This window comes from Amblyomma mixtum, chromosome 5 (genome assembly GCF_055824585.1).
Source record: "Amblyomma mixtum isolate Tamu chromosome 5, ASM5582458v1, whole genome shotgun sequence".
Classification (NCBI taxonomy): domain Eukaryota; kingdom Metazoa; phylum Arthropoda; class Arachnida; order Ixodida; family Ixodidae; genus Amblyomma; species Amblyomma mixtum.
Genome location: NC_143016.1, coordinates 168,584,219 through 168,604,522, shown reverse-complemented (window position 1 = coordinate 168,604,522; position 20,304 = coordinate 168,584,219). Strand labels below are relative to the sequence as shown.

At 48.2% G+C, this 20,304-nt stretch overlaps 1 protein-coding gene across 1 annotated transcript in view; it reads right to left on the bottom strand.

Annotated features, from left to right (window-relative positions):
- Positions 1-20,304, bottom strand: part of LOC149344626 (sodium/nucleoside cotransporter 2-like) — a 141,561-nt gene that overhangs the window by 28,575 nt on the left and 92,682 nt on the right. The gene's annotated exons all lie outside the window — the stretch shown is intronic.

Genomic DNA, 20,304 nt, shown 5'->3' with positions numbered 1-20,304 from the left:
CAGAGGACTCGGGGCTTAGGGTACTTATACAACCAGGTAGGAGGTGATTACGAGGCACTACATGAAGATAGCTCTCGAAACTGTGTGGATGATCTCATCATCATCATCATCAGCCTGACTACGCCCACTGTAGGACAAAGGCGTCTCCCATGTCTCTCCAATTAACCCTGTCCTTCGCCAGTTGCGGCCACCGTACTCCCGCAAATTTCTTAATCTCATCCGACCACCTAACTTTCTGCCGCTCCCTGCTACGCTTGCCTTCTCTTGGAATCCACTCCGCTACCCCTAAGGACCAGTGGTTATCCTGCATAATACGCCATTGACACCACCGTTACTAGATTACTTTTTCAGTTTGCAAACTTCAACGCCGCGGATGTCGCCCTTGCCTGTACCGCCGAGCGGGGGCGCTCTTGTCGCTGTTTGACCGGCTTCTCGGCAAGAGTAGCCACGCTGACCACATCAGCGAAGAATATAGCGAAGCGTTTTTGTGCCAGGCGTTTCTTTGTTGGGTTAAACTGCGCTGCAAGTTGATCGCTGCTCCTCTTTGTCCTTGCCAGATTTATATCAGTGCGCTTCGAGCGACGCAGCTCGCGCGGCGTTGGCTCCTGCTGCAACTCAACACAGAAGCGCGACAGCGTCGGTGCACCCGAGCTATGCGTCCTTGAGTCGGTCTGGCCGAGCTGTCGACCTGTCTGCTCCCAAACGAAGGCAAGACCAGCGTTCTACGTAATGTGCGACCGCAGTTCACACCGACCGTCGCCAATGCTACAAACATTTTCAGGAAAGTGCTGGAAGAGCTAGAGAAGTGCAGCCTTGCTCGCTTGGGTTGTGCTGAGCACGTGTCGGCATTCACTTGTGAGATAGTGGACTTTGTTATTGCGAAAAGAATGCACTTTCTCTCTAGAGATGTTAATCACTGTTTAGAGAGCAAGGAGAAGGAGGCTGTTGCAAACCAAAAAGCACGTCTCTTGTAAGTGGCTCCTATTGAGATCTATATGTTTTTTTTTCTATACGAATTTAATAAACTGCTTACAATCTGATCTGTGCTATTACCGTCATTTTTTGCGTTTTATGACCTTAATAACGTCGAAGTTTCATGGTGGTATTGCTGCATCTCCCTTTAAAAAGCACGTATGCACCGTTGACTGTCTCGCTTCAAACCGATGGTACTTTACCTCAGGTTTCGATATTTTCGGCAACATGCGGCTCATCTACCGTTTCGTGGCTCGCCATTAGCAAAGAGTCATTTAGTTTGTAGGGAAGTAAATGAAACAAAAAGCTATGCCCGACCAAGGTCCATACGTCTCATCGAAATAGCTAATCATTCAGACATCCCGATCGCACCTCTGCCGCCCAAGACCGTTCGCGCAGCCTTAATGACACTGTAGTTGCACATTCAGAATAATATTTGTGCACTATCTTGGAAATATCTCCGTTAAATAGGAATTACCGGCATAAAGTGGCGCGGAACACGGCGCGCTCGTCTGATAGCGATAGTTCGTGTGACGAGACCGGCCGGAGCGGACCAGCAGCGTCGAAAGCGCCACCTACGAAAGGGAGCCGAATGGGGCCACGTTTGGCCGCCGAACTGCAGCGGAGTTTGTAAACTGACCAGGCAATCTAGTAACGTTGATTGACACATGAACAACTCTTCTCAGTTCGTAGTTATGAAGGAAGCCAAAAGCCACCGAAACCAAGGAGGGGAGGCAAATTTTTTATTTGTGCCGCCACATGTCGCCGGGTGCCATATGGTTGTTTTTATTCTGCTTTTTTATCCATTATCTTTAAGCGATCAACTAATTACACTTTTAATCTCCCAATGATCACCAACACAATTTAAAAAAAAATCTCCTCTGCTCCTTGGTTTCGGTGGCTGTTGGTTTCCTTCATAACGAGCCCCCCATCTCCTTTATCTTGAGAGCTCAATTTCATCAGTATTTCTTCAGTGTTCGAGCTGTGTTGCGGTTTATTGCCGTGGGCTAGGCTCGTTTTTAGTACATTATAGGCAAGATGTTGATTTCTAGCATGTATGACTGTCAAATAAACCCGCTAGTCACGGATAATTCCTTGAATCAGCACTACTTTTTCTCGTAGTCGTAGACGAGGCGCTTGCCAAGGATTGCCAACGACCATTTGAGTGCAGCAACAGCCTTCGCAACCTAACAGGCAATTCCGTAGGGATGTGATAGCCATTACACGAGAATAGCTCCTCGGTGCGCTTCTCAAGTAGTGCTGCACGTACCAGTTGCTCACAGTATCATAATCATCATCAGCCTAACTACGTCCATTGCAGGACAAAAGCGTCTTCCATATCCCTCCAACAATGCCCTACGCCAGCTGCGACCACCTTGTGGCCGCAAATTTCGTTATCTCCTCCACACACCGAACTTTCCGCTGCCCCCTGCTTCGCTTACTCTCGCTTGGAATCCAGTCCGCTATTCTTAACAACCACAGGTCATCGTGGCTTCGCATTTCACTCCCTGCTCGTGCCCATTTCTTCATGACTAGGATGACATTAGCATGCGTTTGTTCCCTGACACATTCTGCTCTCTTCCTCTCTCATATCGTCACATCAATCCTTGTTTTTCATAGATTGCTGCGATGTCCTCAATTCAAGTTGAACTTTTGTTCGTTAGCCTCCACGTTTCTGAACCACAGGTTAGTGCGAGTAAGATAAAATAGGAATGTTAATAGCAGTTGTCTTTAGTGGAGAACGAAAACAGACAAGCTGTGTTTTTTGGGCGTTGTCAGCAATTCCATTCTCAGCAAACCAGCGCATGGCATTGTAAATGTCATTTTGCGACAAACTAGAGACCATTTTGTAGGATAAATGCTTTGCCAGTAACGCTGTGTCGTCCGCATATTGGAACACCAAGCATTTAGAAATGGCCAAAGGGAAGTCATTGACAAAAATATTAAACAACAATGGAGATAAAATTGACCCCTGATGTCCACCCGCATTCAGTGGCAACTTACGACTGAAATGCTCTTATCATCGGTAGCCACCACTTTTTACTTTCATACTTCAAACTGTATTTCTTGTAAATGTTCACCTATTGATTATGTGGAATGTGTCAGGTATCTAGGAGTGTCTTTTGACAGTAGCTTAACCTGTCATCACCCCTTATCTAATGCGTGTTCTAAATTGAGGTCAGTGCAATGGTTGTTGTTGAATATCAAAAGTTTTGTGCATTTATCTGTAAAAAAACAATTGTAAATGCTTCGGCGTACAGTGTGTTATGATATCGTATTACTATCTTTGGCTTTTGCTCGGAGCGTTGGATTTGCAGGATCGACTGCATTTTAAAGAATATTCTGAAAAACGTAGCTTATAAAACACCCATTTTGTCAGCTGAAAACATCTTCCGTCAACTAGGGCTCCCAAACTTCGAATCATTGTTCATTGATACAGTTGTTCTTAAGCATTACTGTTCCAGTGAATTTAAACGGGAATATACCCCGACGAGACATATTAAAAAACATAGTCGTTACATTGTTCCCCGTTCAAACAAGAGGTATGGTGCGGCCAGGCGTTGCGCTTATGTGCCGGCTACTTTTAACAAACTGCCGAATGAAACCCTTACGGCTAGTTCTAGAGGCAAGCTTCGAGAATTATTGAAGAATGAATGGTAGAGATTTTGGTTTAGTGCAATCTGTTTCGCTTTGTCAGATTATGGGCCTTTATGCTCCTTTCAGTTTTGTTTTGTATGTACTTACTAATTTTTAGTGTGCTCTTTTTCATTTTTGTTTTAATTTTTGTTTTTCGTTTTTTTCTCTATGTACGCATTTTCATGCTTTTCAGTCACTATGTATTTTTTTAGGCACGGTCCTACAAGCCATCCAAACGCTTAGACCGGCCTGTCTCACCTGTATTGCTATTGACGGTGACAAAAAGTTGCGCTTTCCTTTTCTTTCATCAATTTCTAGCTCTAATCTGTTACTTATATTGTTACTTTTGATAGACTTGTAGCTTTGTGCAACTGGTCAGGTATGCTTCAAACCCCCTATGCGTCCGAGCTATAGACTAATTTTCATGCTCGATTTAATCTATCTACAAATCGAGTGAAAGCAATGTTTGCGTCAGACAAAGCCGCTCGAATCAACCCTGGATAAATGGCATAATTTTGTCTGCTATCAAAAGAAATGAGACCTAATATGGCAACGCTGCAGACGTAGGCCCATTGATAGTTCTCTGCGTACTCTATTTAGAACTTCTCGAAATAAAGTAAATGCCCTTATTTGTGCGGCCAAGCGTTCGTACAATAGAAACCGCTTCCATCAATATCGTCATAATGCCAAGAAAACGTGGTCTCTTAAAAACGACGTGAGAGGTTTACCTTCAAACTCGGCTAACAATGATCAGAATAATTTTGATTCAAATTATCAGCAGTCGTTAACAAATTAACCAATTTTTCGCCAAATTTTCTGGAGAATCCAAGCAATCGTGTTATACAGCTAGCACAACTAATCCGGTAATTGAATCCGCTTGCCTTCCTCTATCACGGAAGAACTTTACTCTTTATTAGGCAGCCTCGGCAGGCAGAAATCACCAGGAGTCGATAAAATCCGCATGTTTCATCTTTACAGGAAATGCGGCATTCTGAACAAAGCCCTATTAGAAAGCCTAAACGTGATAATTATAAGTGGAAGCATTCCTGCACGTCTACAAACAGACGTTATTCGGCCCCTTTTTAAAAGTGGTGATGCTAAGTGTACACATAATTATCCCCCCATTTCTATCCTCCTCCGTTTAGCGAAAATTCTAGAAACACATATATGTTTAGTAATGAACAGCTTCATTTAGAAATCGGGGGTTTTCCAAATGTCAGTACGGTTGTATCGAAAAAAGAGGCACTCAAGCCTTATTAGAAGAAATGAGCGACCATTTGTTTTCTTCACTTTAAAGAAATCTTGTGTCATGTCCACTTTTTTTGGACGTCGCAAAAGCGTTTGACACGGTGTGCTGTGCTATGCTGTTAGATGAGCTCTACAGTTCTGGTTTTCGTGGTGCTTTTTTCAGTTGCTGCAAAATTTTCTTACAGATCATTCCCGATTTGTTTACATTTCAAACATTTGCAGCTCCCGTGTTTTACTCAATGCTGTACCGCAAGGTTCCATATTGTCTCTCTTACTTTTTAATGTTTACGTTAAGGGCATGCATGTGCAATGTGCTGCCTACTTGCAATCTATTTCAATATGCAGATTATACTGCACTTGCAGCTACTCACGTGAATTTCAGAATGACGTCAGAAAATTAATAGGCTGGTTTGATATGAATTTAATTGATATTAATCATTCTAAATCTAGGTTAGTTTGCTTCCACAGCCCCAGTCAAGAACGTCTCACTTTCGTACTCCTTTAATTGCACACATCTCGATCGATGAACTGATCCTGCCCTACAGTATTTTTCGTATTTGGTGAAGTATTTGGGAATTTGGTTTAATTCCGATCTTCGTTTTCGTATTCACTTATCCTACATATGTGCAAAACTTCGTTGTATTATTGTGGAAACTTCGTTGTTCTCTTGTATTAAAATGTATTTACCCATTTCGGTCAGGAAACTATTGGTTCATTCATTATCCTAAAGTGTACTCAGGTATCGAATCACAACATTTGTTCATTGTTCTGGTATCTGGCATTGACGAGTAAATAGGTCGTTAAAATGTATGTTAAAAAGTCTTACGACGTATGTACTTCGCAAAATGTGAACTTTTCTCAGGTGCTAAAGGTGCTCAATTTCCGATCTCTTTTATTTCATACAACGGTACTGAAACATTTCTGCAGCGATGCATTTAAAGTCCCCATTGTGCTTTCCGGCCTTTACGTCATGTGCCCGCATTTTCAATTCCTCACACACGTGCCAGATTTGGCAAATATGCTCGAGCTTATTATGTACAAAATCTATTTGATGCTCTTCCCCCTGAAATTAATTTCTGCGATTTTATTCGTGATATTCGCATAAACCTGACGAAACAGCTTAGAATAATTGTGTATTACATACTTTCATTTCTGTGCAAGTTTGAAACATCTTGGTTTCTGCCTGCTTTTTACTTTGTAGTATTACAGTGTTCGCAACCTGCTTGGTTTCTATTTAGTGCTTTCCCCCTTTTCTCTCTCTCAATATAGTCAATTTTGCGGCAGTGTCTTGCTGTTGACTGACAGGCTTCGCGAGACAAGCTAGTGATGGCTTAGGCAAGCCTGATTTCTGCCATTGTATTTGTAATTTGTGAAATATTATTATTATTATTATTATTATTATTAATATTATTCGAGCTCTGTGCTGACTGAGTGTAATCCTGCACTTAGCTCTCGTCTGTCCGCTGAACCACGACAGCATTGTGGGTGCCCGTTCTTTAACACTGTATGTGCTGCATGTGTCCGCCCAACCTCACTGTGCCCTATGACATTCTATTAAGTGCCCGCTAGTTGCTCCAACAGTGCTGCTACGCCAGCCTCACTAGACAAAGTTGTAGCCTTTAACGTTGCCAGGTTCAATTTCCAACGCCGGCCTGTCCGGATTCAGCCCCATCCGCTGCTTCACAGATGTCACCGCCGCCATGATCAGTTTGCTCCTCAGCCGCTGGGGACTGGAGTTAACTGTTGATTACTACAGCAGGCTGTGGCCGAGAACTGCACCAGGGTGGCCATACCCTTTCATGGCGAGGGAATTCACTCTCGGTTGTGGTCGCCGTCATTGGGCCGCGCCACAGACCTCGTTATTCAATTCTATCGATTGTGAACGCCAGCTCATCCCCGCCGACGGAGATCCTTCGCCAGAGGGCGAGCGACCCGTGCTTCGAGTCAGAGCAACCCGAGCCGCCCGCATGAGGAGAGAGAGAGAGAGAGAGAGAGTGATGTGAAGAGAGGATGAGGAGGACAAGCGCTCGCGCGGGGCGTGAAGACAATAGTCTCAGGTGTTGGACACGGAAGAAGCAACACGGTCTCTTGTTAACCAATCGCCCCTTTTGTAGCGGAAAGACAAATAAACGTCTCTGAATTGTTCTTTTACTCTAACAATTCAGACGGGGGATAGAGTCAACGTTCTCCCGAACTTACGAAGTTAACCGGCAAGCCCCACCATGCCCGTCACCCGCACCGGAGCATCTTCAACGGATATGGCAAACGAAGATGGCGGACGACCGAGCAGCGATGGCGAGAACGACGACGCCGACGACACAAGCCAACGCGGATCCGACGACGCGGTTACAAGTGGCAACTTACCTCCGATACCTCAGTCAACGATCAACGCGGCGGAAATCCTGCAGGCCAGCGTTCAGGCCACAGTGAGAGAAGCGATCAACGGAATTTCCTTCCTTCAGACGCACAAGCAGCGGCCACACCCATCATTGGCGCGGGAGAGACAGCTCGGTTAGTGTCATCGTTTGATCCGGTGTCATCCGGCTCACCAACAGTAGACGCGTGGATACGACGCGTGGACGGCTTGGCACAAGTCTACCATTGGTCCGACCGGCTGGCATCTGGCAACGCACTCTCGAGGTTGGAAGGGCCTGCGAAGACATTCCCTCTCTTCCGACAACAAAACATGGCCGGAATGGAAAGAAGAAATTAAGCGCGCCTTCCCCACGACAGCGGGATTCCAACGACTCCATCGAGAAATGGAGGAGCGACGACAAAAGCGCGGTGAGCCCATCGAGTGTTATTACTACGACAAGCTCTCGGAAGCTCGCCGTTGCAACCTCACAGATGAAGCTTGCATTGAATATCTCATCACGGGGCTATACGTCGACGAGATAATTAGAGCAGTGAGCGTACGCACATACGAGTCGCCGGAAGACCTTCTTCACTGCCTCAAACGCCTTGAAGAGAGACTGGGAAACACTGTCTCCAAGAGTTCTAAATCAAGTGGTCCCTCGAACTGTTGTCGTTTTCCCGCATGTGCCAACGCCCACGACAACAAAAACGAAGCAATGGCGTCGACCTTGTACACTACCGACCGCAAGAATCTTTCACCGAAGGCGAGGAGGAAGCCGCCATGGAATGAAAGAGGAGAACCTCTCTGCTTCAACTGCAGCGAGTATGGTCACGTGTCCCTCAACTGCCCGGCACCACCGCGAAAGGCGAGATGCAACGCTTGCGGACGAGTGGGCCACGGAAAAAAAGACTGCAGTCTGTGCAGGGCAAAAACGGAGAGAGGAGCGCGCGTCGCTCAAAACGTGGTGGGCTTTGACTTCCGATCCGCTGAAGGGGCGAACGAAAAGTACTTTACGATGGCGAAAGCGAACGGCTGTGACATACGTGCATACGTCGATCTCGGTAGCCAATGCGTAACTCTGCGGAAGGAGGACGCCAACCGAATCGGAATCGATTACACGAAGTTGACCAAGCCGTTCACCATCGAGGGCTACGAGTCCGGACATGTGACACCGTGTGGGGAAACGAGCATCACCCTCACGTTCGACCAAGCAACAGCGGACGTTCCCGTGCTGGTCGTGCCAGACGCGTGACAGTCTATGCCCCTACTTGTGGGCCAACCTTTCACCGAGCAACCACACGTCACGATTGTGAGGCGGAAGAACACCGTGCGGATTTTTGAGGAGCAGAGGAACGAGGACAGTAGCGACGACACGCTTCCGGCCATTGAAATTCTAGAGCTCCCAGAACGACCTGTGTGCCTATGGGCGCGGGAAACAACGGTTGTGCCCCCAAAATAAGTGGGTTTCGTTAAGCTCTACGCCACAGGTAGCGCACCACGCTCGGATGTCTTCGTGGGCGTGTAGCTCAGGTGCCAGGAAGGTCGAGCATTGCATACCACGCTGTGTCCACAGCGTTGACGGCACCAACGACACAAACGTCCCTATAATGAACATTTCCAATCATGAACAGACCATCAAAGAGAACGAGCGGGTCGCACGAGCGGAACTTTGCTACCCAGACAATGCACCGCCACGCGAGGTTGGGTCGGACACCAGCATTGTTCAGCCCTTAATGATACAGAGCGAAGGGATTCAAGTAGGCCCTAGTGTTGCTCCCGAGCAACGTGCTAAGCGCGAACAGCTTATTTTTGAGTATGGGGACTGCTTCGCAGCCACTGTTTTAGAGATTGGCTGCACAAATTCCGCTGAAATGAGCATTGAGCTCGAAACGCTGCAGCCAGTGAAATTTCGTCCCTACCGACTCTCTTCGCCGAACGGGCAGAAACAAAAGAAATTATTGAAGAACAAAAGCAAGCTGGCATTGCTGCCGACTCCAAATCGGATTATGCAAGTCCTATCCTACTGGTGCAAAAAAAGACAGAAGAGCAACGAATATGTGCGGCCTACCGTGCCCGGACTGCAACGCAGTACGGGCAACGATGAGCAGAAGGAATCTCCTTCCCCGTATTGGCAGATGTGGCTGCGACTGTAAGAGTTCACCTTCGGCATGGAATATCGTAAGGGGGCGGCGGCAATGACTCATGTTGGTGCACTGAGCCGCTCTGCATACGACTCTCCAGAGGAGACCGATATTGTTCCTGGCCTTCACGACCTTGCAACGTGCATAGCGACAGAAGACGTGCTCGCCGTTGCTTAGCTGAATGATCCAAAGGTTCAAGCTTTGAAGGAAAGGCTAGAAAAAAAGGTTGGTTGGTTGGTTTATGGGGTTTAACGTCCCAAAGCGACTAAGGCTATGAGAGACGCCGTAGTGGAGGGCTCCAGAAATTTCGACCACCTGGGGTTCTTTAACGTGCACTGACATCGCGCAGTACACGGGCCTCTAGAATTTCTCCTCCAAAGAAATTCAACCGCCGCGGTCGGGATCGAACCCACGTCTCTCGGGTCAGCAGCCGAGCACCATAACGACTGAGCCACCGCGGCGGCCGGCCGAAAAAAAAGGAAGACCTATCCAAAGAAGACGCGTCAAAAACGAGTACCGGTTGCCTAACGACACAGTATTCAAGAAGAACCAAGAAACCGATTCGAACGAAGGACTGCTGTGGGTAGTTCCAAATCAGACTCGCTGTACATGACATGTCATGTACAGCGTGTCATGTGACATGTACAGGACATGTCATGATGACCATTGGCCATTTTGGAGTGGAGAAAACCTTGAAGAAACTTAGGGAAAGGTATTGGTTTCCCAGCATGAAGCGTTACGTCAGAAGATACATAGCTTCTTGCGTCGAATGTCTTTTCCACAAGACTCCATCCGGAAAGAGACCGGGCAAACTAAACAGCATTGACGAGGGCAACAAACCATTTCGATCAATACACATCGATCACCTAGGCCTATTTGTAAGAAGCAAGTCCGGAAGCACCTACACAATTGTAGTCGTCGACTCCTTCACAAAGTTCGTATTGTTGCGTACAGTCCGCAACGCATCTGCTGCACCAGCGGCGCAGTTTCTACAGGATGTGGCAGGAATCTTGGGCCCACCAGCTATGGTGATCACGGACCGTGGAACTGCTTATATAAGTGCCAAATTCAAAGCAGCGTGCGAAACTTACAACATCACGCACGTCAAAAACGCTACTGCCACACCGCGAGCCAACGGGCAAGTCGAAAGATATAATCTCATAATAAGCCCGACAGTGGCAAGCTTGCCGAAAGGTGCAAACGGCAAAGACTGGGATTCTGCGTTGCCTCAGATGATGTGGAGCATAAACAACACGCTCCACAAAGCCACTAAAACTATACCGTTCGGACCGCTCTTTAACTTCAGACCACGGGGCATCAACGGCGACACCGTGGAAAACGCCCTCGGCGAAGAATTTGACCATAAGATCGAAACCAGGCGAGTCGCAGCGGCAGAGAATATCCGAGAAGACCAACGTCAGCAACAGGAGCGGAACAACAGTAAGCGGGTAGAAGTGCCGACGTACAATCCCGGAGATGTTGTACTAGTAGAGCGAGAACCGGCAGCAAGTGAGGTGTCAAGAAAACTGAAAGAAAAATACAAAGGACCGTGAATCGTCCGAGAAAGGCTTCCCAACGACCGCTACCAGATCGAGAACGTGCCTCAGGCGCGGCAAAGGTGAAGAGCTTGCTGCAGTATTCACCGGTTGAAGCTGAAGCTTTGGACCGGGAATTCAACGAGACTAGTTCTGAAGAATCGGAACGCGAGGAAGATTCCGACTGGGACATTGGGTGACACAGTATGGCCGAATATGAACGCCAGCTCATCCCCGCCGACGGAGATCCTTCGCCGGAGGGCGAGCAACCCGAACTTTGAGTCAGAGCAACCCGAGCCGCCCGTGGGAGGAGAGAGTGATGTGATGAGAGGATGAGGAGGACGAGCGCTCGCGCGGCGCGTGAAGACAATAGTCTCGGGTGTTCGACACGGAAGAAGCAACACGGCCTTTTCTCAACTATCCGCCCTTTGTGACGCAGAAACAAATAAATGTCTGTGAATTGTTCTTTTACACTAACATGGTACTCAGAATTTCTTTGCTTACCCGGTGAATAATTGTGCGGGTACACGATTCAAGCCGCGTTCGCTTTGCATGCGAGGCGGATGCTACAACTCTATGCCATCGTTTCCCCTGCTTGCAGTTTAATAAATCGCAACAAAATTATGACATACCTTTCACGTTGTTAGTAAGAATGGTGACCATGCTGCTAATGCTTACAGCGAACCTCGTCTGTGTGGCACTGCAGAGAATTGCCGTGTTTCTACGTCATCACAGCCGTTACGGTTTATGGTTTGCCGTTACGGTCTATGATTTATGGTCCCTCATAGTCTGGGTCACTTTGAGACGTTAAGCCCCCATTAACCACAAACAGTTCAACCCACTTTTCTATTCCTATTGAGGCGAAACGAAAAACCCGCCCGCGTGCAGTCCGTTCTAAGCGCACGTTAATGAACCCCTCATGGTCCTAATTAATCCGGCGCCTTCCTTACGGCGTCCCTAATTAGCCCACGCGTCGTGTCGGGACGTTAAAGCTCACAATTTACCATTTAAACGACAAACCCATAACAGACTTTGCAGTTCTAAGTGCCCTCGCCGTGGTGTGTCGCGATCCAATGCCTGTGCGTTCGTGTAGACCCACGACTGACGGCTTCTGACGACGTTTCGTTTGAGGGCATCCGAGCCGGACGAATGTGGTACGAGTTTCGCGCTCACTTTCTTGGTTTTATGCCCCCAAATGGCAGCTAAAACGCTGTGAGCTTTTTCTGTATACTTTACACTCTTGCGCTTCATTTTGTGGTGCCCATACTAAAGTTTGTTTTCTTTTCAGAATTTCTAGTATCAACTGCTTTGACACTGGACTACTGAGCCTGAGGTCGCGAAATACAATCCCAGCACTGCGGCGACCGCATTTAGATCGAGGCGAACAGCTAAAACGTCTGTGTGCTGTGCAGAACTAGCGCACGTCAAAGAGCCCCAAGTGGTCGAAATTACTCCGTAGCACTACAAAAAGGTGCGTACCTCCTAGTCCGTATGAAACTTCGGGACACCGCATGCATTCCTCCTGCTCCCCCACGTACAGCTTTTTCTTCGTTCTCTGCGTCATTCATTCCCCAACGCCCTCCTGTGCATGCATTATCACCCGAATCTGAACTGGGCACACATAAAGCGCAAGAAGACTAGAGCACGGAGAGAGAAGTGATAATTACGGACCCTGTTTTCATGTGATAGAGTCGACTCATCTCACTCCAGTTCCCACTATCGTAAGTGCATATGTTTGGCAGTTCATAGAGCGTGAACGAAAAGGCGAACAACCCGTCGTCTAATTCAGCAGGATCGATGTGGTCGTTATGATGATATATGATTAGCACAGAGAGCAGAAAATGTAGTATGGCGGAGAAAACGCACTGTTAGATAAGAAGCTGCAAACAACTTCAGTCTTGCCGTAAAGAATTTATTGTTCTCGGCTTGACTTAGTACGTTTTCTACAGGCGCACGACGCATCGCTGGCTGATCTTCCAGTATCATCTTGCTGCTGGCAAGTATAACTGGACATGGGCCTCAACAACGGCTTCGAGTGTTGTTCATGCAAACGACTGCGCATAGTAACTGCTCTGATTTCGGAATGTATGAACTATAGCCCTCAACAGGAAGTGCTCAGCTCGGCAACAGGCATCGATGGTCGACGAGAAAGCTCACGGCCTGAGGAAGGCGATGGCGAGGCGCAGGCGGCCGACGGCTTCGGCGGCGGCGTTAAGCACCCCTTGCACCCCGTCCCAGAGCCGGGATCTCCTGAGGACGGTGGCCGCAGCGAGCAGCTGCGCCGTGACCAGCACCGAGACCACGATGGAGACGACGACGCAGCGGCCACCGGCCAGCGGCACCGACTCCTGGCTGCTCCAGAAGCGCCAGGCGACCACGGCGGCGTAGGCGTGCGCCCCCAGCCACGCCGTCCAAACGGCGGCCGCTGCCAGCAGAGGGCGCGGCGTGCAGTGCGCCTCGTGGTCGGATGCGGCGCCTGGGTCCGACACCACTGCTCAGTGAAGCCGCAATCAAAGAAACCGTCTACGAAGCCAAGAATCTCAGAGAGAGAGCGAACGGGAAAAGTTATATAGAAATATCCATTACCGTTGCTCATCCTTCCGGCCGTTAATATCCGTGATTCGGCAATATCCCGTATTTCTAAAAATAACCGCAATATGAAATTATAGGCGCATAAGGATGCCCTGACCCGCTTAATACAGAAGAGCACAGAAACATCAGTTTCCTTCACATGTGTTATTGCTTATAGTACCTAATACATCCATGGTCTGTTGCTAACTTTCATCCCACTGTAGAAATATATGCGTTTGTGATGCAACGCTGTCTTATGCACCGTGCAATGCAACGTTAGGGGCAGCTTTATGAACGCAGTTTTAGAACATCCCTTTATATCGCCACAAACTGTAGGCGCTAAAAGTCACTTTTTCGGCCCACCCTACAAATTGTACGGTACATCTCCAGAAATTGCGTTACGGAGGGAAAAAGAAAGCCGGAGGGAAAAAGCCGGAGGAAAAAACCGGAGGGAAAAGAAACCATGCGTCACGTTTTCCTAGAGAGCATCGTTAATAGACGCGGCGTAATGGTCGATCTCCGGTTGTAAAGAGAAGCTCAGACCGCTGTCATGGTCCTCCGGTAGCGCTGACAGAAAGAATGGCCTGGCAAAGCCTGCACTATACCTCGGCAACGTGCATTATGTGGGTGTATAGATCACAGCGTAAGCATCCGAAAATGAGTGTCTTTCTATAAAGTTTGCTCATGATATCCAGACTCTCTCATTCCTAGCGTCCAGCTGTGAGCACTGAGAGGAGGTCATGTCGATATGTCATTCAATGAGCAACAATGAATAAGCAGAGAAAACTAAGTAGTGCGCATGCCTTCGACTCGCAGAGAGCCACAGCAAGTGATTTCGATTTCATTGTGCTCGCTATCTACCTTCTCATCGTAACAACCTGGAGTAAGCGGTGGAAGCAAGCGCCCTCGCTCGCTTCCATTCGTTTTTCTCAGTCTGTGCTACCAATATTGACTCGCGAACATCGCCTAAATCGGCAAGGCATAAATACCTAGGCGCATGTAGCATGAACAAAGCGTAACGCATGTACGTAGATCTGCGCCTTCAGAGGACGCTTTACAACAGTCCATTAGTTGAGAAGTAATGAAGCAGTGTTAGATATTGCAAGCATTACATCTTTCTTTTGGCAGTCCATGCCTTTGTTCACATATTTTCTAGACCTTACCGCCGTTTTCATTTGGTTCTGCTGTATCTCCAGTGGGGCCAACTCTGCTATCGTGCCCTTAAGACATGTCGCTTTTCAACCGCTGAGCTACTCAACAGCAAACAACACTAGCCGCCAGATTGACTGGGGCAACGCCTCTACATTATCCGAAGAAAGCACCCTGACGACGTGGTTTCTGCTGGAATAAGTAATCATGCAGACCATGAAACAAGCTTTAAACAAGAACAAAGACCCCATGCCAAGCATCTACACCGGATCATCACGTCATACTCTTTGCACATAAATTCTCCGCCTCTTATGTTCCGCTCACTGTGAACAAGAGTACGCATTTTCTTTTAGCAAGAGAGCGTTTGGACATCAAGTAGGAAAAAACTCCGGCGTCGGTGTCGACCGCTTGAAGTCTCCGTGCTGATCTGGTAACCTAGGTGGGCCACCTACATCACGTGTCTTTGTGGCGTCGACACAACTGGCCCACAAGGATTGTGTGTAAACTAACCACGGCAGCAGGTGGCAGTGAATTTAATTATTGCTCGCGAGAGGTTACTCGGGAAGAGCAACATGTGTCTCGGTGTCGCGCAAGCCTCACCGATGGCAGCCCCTTCCATCGCAGGGCAGTGGCGCATCGCTTAACCGCTGCACCACTGCGCCAGGAGGGGTATGAGCCCTCCCAGGGATCTATGAATGCCAACTTGAGAGCGGCCTTGTGCATGTATGGGCATTAACCCATTAACTCTACAGAATCACACCCTTCAGGTGGAGCCCTACTGTCCCCTCCAGTTTCAGTGCGCAGGTACTAGTGAACTGGGTAAAACTCAACCAAAAATCTTGTGGCATCCTCGGCGTTCAGGTGGCAGAAATAAAATAAATACTGCCGCGACTGGGTTTCCAACCCGCGGCGGCGCGACCCGATCAGTTTCGCTTGTCGACCGCACGAGAGCACTGTACTATCGCCGCAGCCTCGACTTAAACTGCAACAAACTCTCGCTCTTCTTCTTCTTCTCTCTCAGTAAAAATGGCACATACCTACGCGGGGGGTATTGGTCAAGGTACGGTGGTTAACACCGCGGAAGTATTTGAGCGGGAAAAAAGGCGTGTGGCGGCGAAGTAGGATAGTGGAATGACTGAAACTGGAAAGCAAAAAATTGCATTAATTGTTGAAAAATTTTAATAAATTAAACAAATTTTAAGTACCAAAAATAGAATAAAATAACTTCTTTGACTCTCGCATTCTGCTCCACATCGTCGTCTTCATCAGCATCCATCTGCGGCGCGATCAGTTCAGATAGGCTTAACCACGATCAGAGCTTAACCAGAGTCTAATATCGCCGCCAGATGTGTTGTTGACCTAGGAAAGCAAAATCTTGAGCCTTACAGCATGAAAACAAAGCCGCAATAGCGGCAGTTCGAAAAACCTGCTTAATTCTAGGCAGTCTTCTGAAGCTTTGGACAAAGCACCTGAAGAATGGAAAGTGAACAGAACGCTCTTCTTCTTAACCAATCGCATCTCGCAGGCGCCCCCCACTAGGCGTTGCCCTAATGCTCAAAGCTAGTGCAGTACACCCAAGCGCAAGAGCAGCCGTAGCCCCAATCGCCTTCGGGTTTCTTGCAAAGCGCGTATTGGGAACTACGCCATCTCCTAAAGTGCGCGGTTAGGTCCTATCTTGTTCTTACGCTCTACGTGTAACTGAAATATTTGTATATCTGCAGAGCTAATAAACGACTGACAACCACTTGTAACTATTGAGTAAGGAGTAAGGATGCATTTCAGTAAGATACCAGGCCATTATAGTAACTTGTAAGCAACATTTAGAGCGAAAGGAATACGTACATAACTTTTTTATGTTAGAAAACCATGCTTCTAGGTACTTTAAAGACCCTCTCATAGAAGTGGCTAATGGTCGAGGCGATCCGATACGACGCAACTACAGGGTCAAGGCACAGCGCCCTGCTCACCGAGGAACAACCGGCTCGCGCGAGCAGCCAGGGATTCCTCCGTGGTTCGGACGCGCCGCGGCAGGTCGCTCTCGTAGGCGATGTCGCTTCGCGGCAGGGTCGTCCCGCCGCCGCCGGTGCCGCTGGGGTTTGTGAAGGTCGCGTGACCCGCACTCTCCCCGGTGCGACCGTGTTCAGTGGTGAACAGTGTTGCCAGGGTCCTCGCCGCGGCCTCGGTGTCTTCCCGGTAGAGCGACGGTGCCCCCTCCTGCGGCGCCGTCATGACTCATTCACATCTGCGGCTGCCGATGCGGAATCGCACCTCTGAAGCACGACGACGGAGCTTGTGCTGTCCTGGTGTGCCATATAGTGATGCAAAGCTAACAGAAAATTGACTATCGATAGCAACGATAGTTTTTTCGAAACTATCGATAGTGCTACTATCGATAGACTATCGATAGTATTATCGATAGTAATAGTATCTATTCTACTATCGAAAGTATTACTAGCGATAGTACCGCTATCGATAGCAAGACTATCGATACTGAAATCAATAGTCAATAGAATAGACTTACTATATTTAACATGTAGTATCGATGCGGTTATCGATAGTACTATCAATAGAACTATCGGAAGTACCATCAATAGTACTATCGATACTACTATCGAAAGTACTAACTATCGATAACACTATCGATAGTGCGCTATCGATAGCACTATCGATAGTCTTTCACGATCAATAGTTCGATAGTGACTTAAATATCGATAGCACCTATAGTACTATCTATAGTTTTGCATCACTAGTGCCATAGCAGCAAGCCGTAAAAAGCCTCTCGCCCATTTCGAAGGGTCGGCGCAAGTCAATTCAAAGTGATTTTTCTAAAATCACAGCATAGCTACAGGATAAAGGAGCGCCGAGTGAAATGAAAGAAGCGAAAGAACGCGACAGACACGGTAGTGTAGTATCATTCATGAGAGTTACAGAAGTTTTGGAAAGAGCTACGAATTTGGCAATCTGCTTGCCAATTCCCAGGTTCACGAAAAAATCATTATAATTGTGGAAACTTTTTGCCAGAGCGTCTTTGGTTCTGGCTTTGACTCGCTAAATCCCAAAGAAAAGTTGCACACAATTTTTAAATTTGGTTCTTTCAATCGCCGCTGCAGTTTGGCGTTATCTCCGAGGTCCAGCAAGCCTTTAAGCACATATTGATTTAAAGGTCTAGTGAATCGTGAATCCATCATCAACGTGTGGTACGAGTGGAATGTTTGAAACTCTCTTTAGCGCAAATGTGGGAAGCACTGGTTTTCCTTACCCGTGTTGTTCTAACATCTCTAAACTATGTTTTCTCAAATGGACCTTTCAGCCAGCTGGCGCATACGCAGCGTGTTGCCACAGGAATTGTTCGCAACCGTTCCGGCTCGGGGCCCCGATGCTTATGCGGCTGTCTCCTACTGCAGAGTGCAGCAGGGATCCCAGATTCATGTCGTCAGGTGGTCTGCTTGGGCAAATTTTCTTTCCAGCTGGTCAGTATTCGAAATGGGAGAGGAGGAAAACGAGATCAAGCAGACGAAATGCGCAACTGACGCGTTTGGCCGTTTCTTTCTTTTTTTGACCGCCCTGCACGTAGCGAAGGTCAAACAGTGACTCGAAGCTTCCGTAAGATTACATCACCTCTATCTGCAAACAAAAAAAAACAACAAAGACTGAGACGCACGACAGTCTCGAGTGGTGTGCCCCTTCCTCTGCTATTGGTGTCTTGTTCGTTGTCACATTATTCGTGCGACCAGTATGTCTAGTCGATAACTTCCTTCTAAGAAACTGTGAGCGATCGGCTTGTCGGAGCTGAGGAGACGACGGACGTCCACCTGCACGCTGGTTTAGGATGACGAACCGCACTAAGTCGAGCGTGCAGCCAAGCTCAAGTTTTCTATTTTGTACAGTTGTATTATTTTTCAAGCGTGCTGCACGGTTTCTGTCATTTAAGTGGCTAAACCAAATCAGATTGTTGTCTCATTTTAATCTGGCCTAATCGAGGTGTTTATTCGGCGATGCGAGAAGACGGGGCATACCTGTTATGACAAGCAACGACCACCATCACAGCAGCAGAACGAAAAAAGCGAAGCGAATCTTTAATGAAACTCAGTGCGCTGATCAGCTGAAAAAAAAATAAACAGCAGAAGGCAGAGCCAGGTGAATCAGCAAAAGCGGGTGAAGGGCGCAGAATGCTCTGTCCAGCTGGAATAGGACCAGCTGGTGGCAGCGAGTCCTGAAGCAGTGAAAGCAGCCACAGAGACCGTGCGCTTTGCCCAGCTCCGTAAGTTAGAAATGGAGTTGAGCAAGAGGTCGGGCAGTTGTCCCCAGCAAGTGGTACCTCTTCTCAACAAGGAGGCAGACGAGAAGTGTGAAACGATTCTGCAGCAAAGCCTCCGCCTGGAGAAAGAACAAATGCGAAAACTTCGCGAGGAAAAAGAAAGACAATGGAAGGCGAAGTGTAGTGAGAGACGGGCTGAGCGGGATAAACTACGCGAACAGGAGCTACAGGAGCGCAGGCGTAAAGTTCAGTTGCTGAGATGGGAAAGAGCGAGAGATCGTTTGAGAGTTTCTCGGGGAGAAGAAAGTTTCAAAACTTTCATCGCAAATTTCTAGCAGATTTGCGCAGAGGAGGAGCTAGACCCAGACTACTGGTCAACGATGTTGGTGGCCATCCTCCCATGTGATGTCAGTGAAGTATTAGGGTGCCTGTCCGACGAGGAGTTCGGCAACTATCAAACAGCGAAAAGCGCTCTTTACGAGTATTTTGGCATACGTGTAGAGGCCGACTACGAAGGTCGAAGTGTTGGCAGTGGGCAGCGCTCCCATCAGAGTGTCAGCGACCAGCCTAGAAACCCCGCTTGGTCAGCTAGGGACACAGAAATTGCTCAGGAGAGTAAGGAGAGGGCAGATTTAAGCCCACAAAGGAATGCCAGCTCGGCAGCTGCAGGGGCAGCATTTATGGATTTAGAGGTGGAGAAAGAGGGCTGCAGCACAGCCAACCGTAATAAAGACACAGTGGAAGGTTTGATACGAAACACGGGCAACGAAGAAAGGTGTGACACCTTTACTGTTAGCCCTGAGACAGATGGCGCGTTGGCAGATAAGGCAGAGGTCCCGCGCCACAAAGAATGCAGTGAGGTTTGGTGTGAATGCAATGACAGAGCCAGAGAAGGGACACCGCTGGTGCAGCTGGCGAGCACTGGCAGTCAGGAATTTGAGGCGATACTCAGAGGCACAAAGTGTGAACGGGAATTGCCTGACGGCAGCAGTGAAGCGCCAGGCAAGAGCGCAACGCTCGCCGGAAAGTGCCACAGAGACCCGGAAAGGGGATGATGACGCTCCGATAGGGAGACAGCAGGGAAATTAGCTTTGGTGCTCAGACGGAACCTCAGGAGTGGACGATTCGACAGTTGAGCCGCCGCCTAGCACTGTGAGCAAAGCGCAAGTAGCGTCGCTACGCAAGAAAAATCGCGAACGCGACAAGCCTTTGAGAAATGCTAGGGCAGGTGTTGACGGAAAAGGAAAACCAACAGTGAAATTTTCCCGAAGGCAGACGCGCACGATGAAAGCCAAGTTGACTGCCCTTGCGGGCCGAAAGCACCCTTCTGCATTGAGGGCACACAGACGGCATTGCCCTTGGGCACGTGACGCATGCGTCGTGCTATGAAGAATAGCGCGCGACCGCCACACAAAGGGGCGCCGCAAAGAGCGCGTG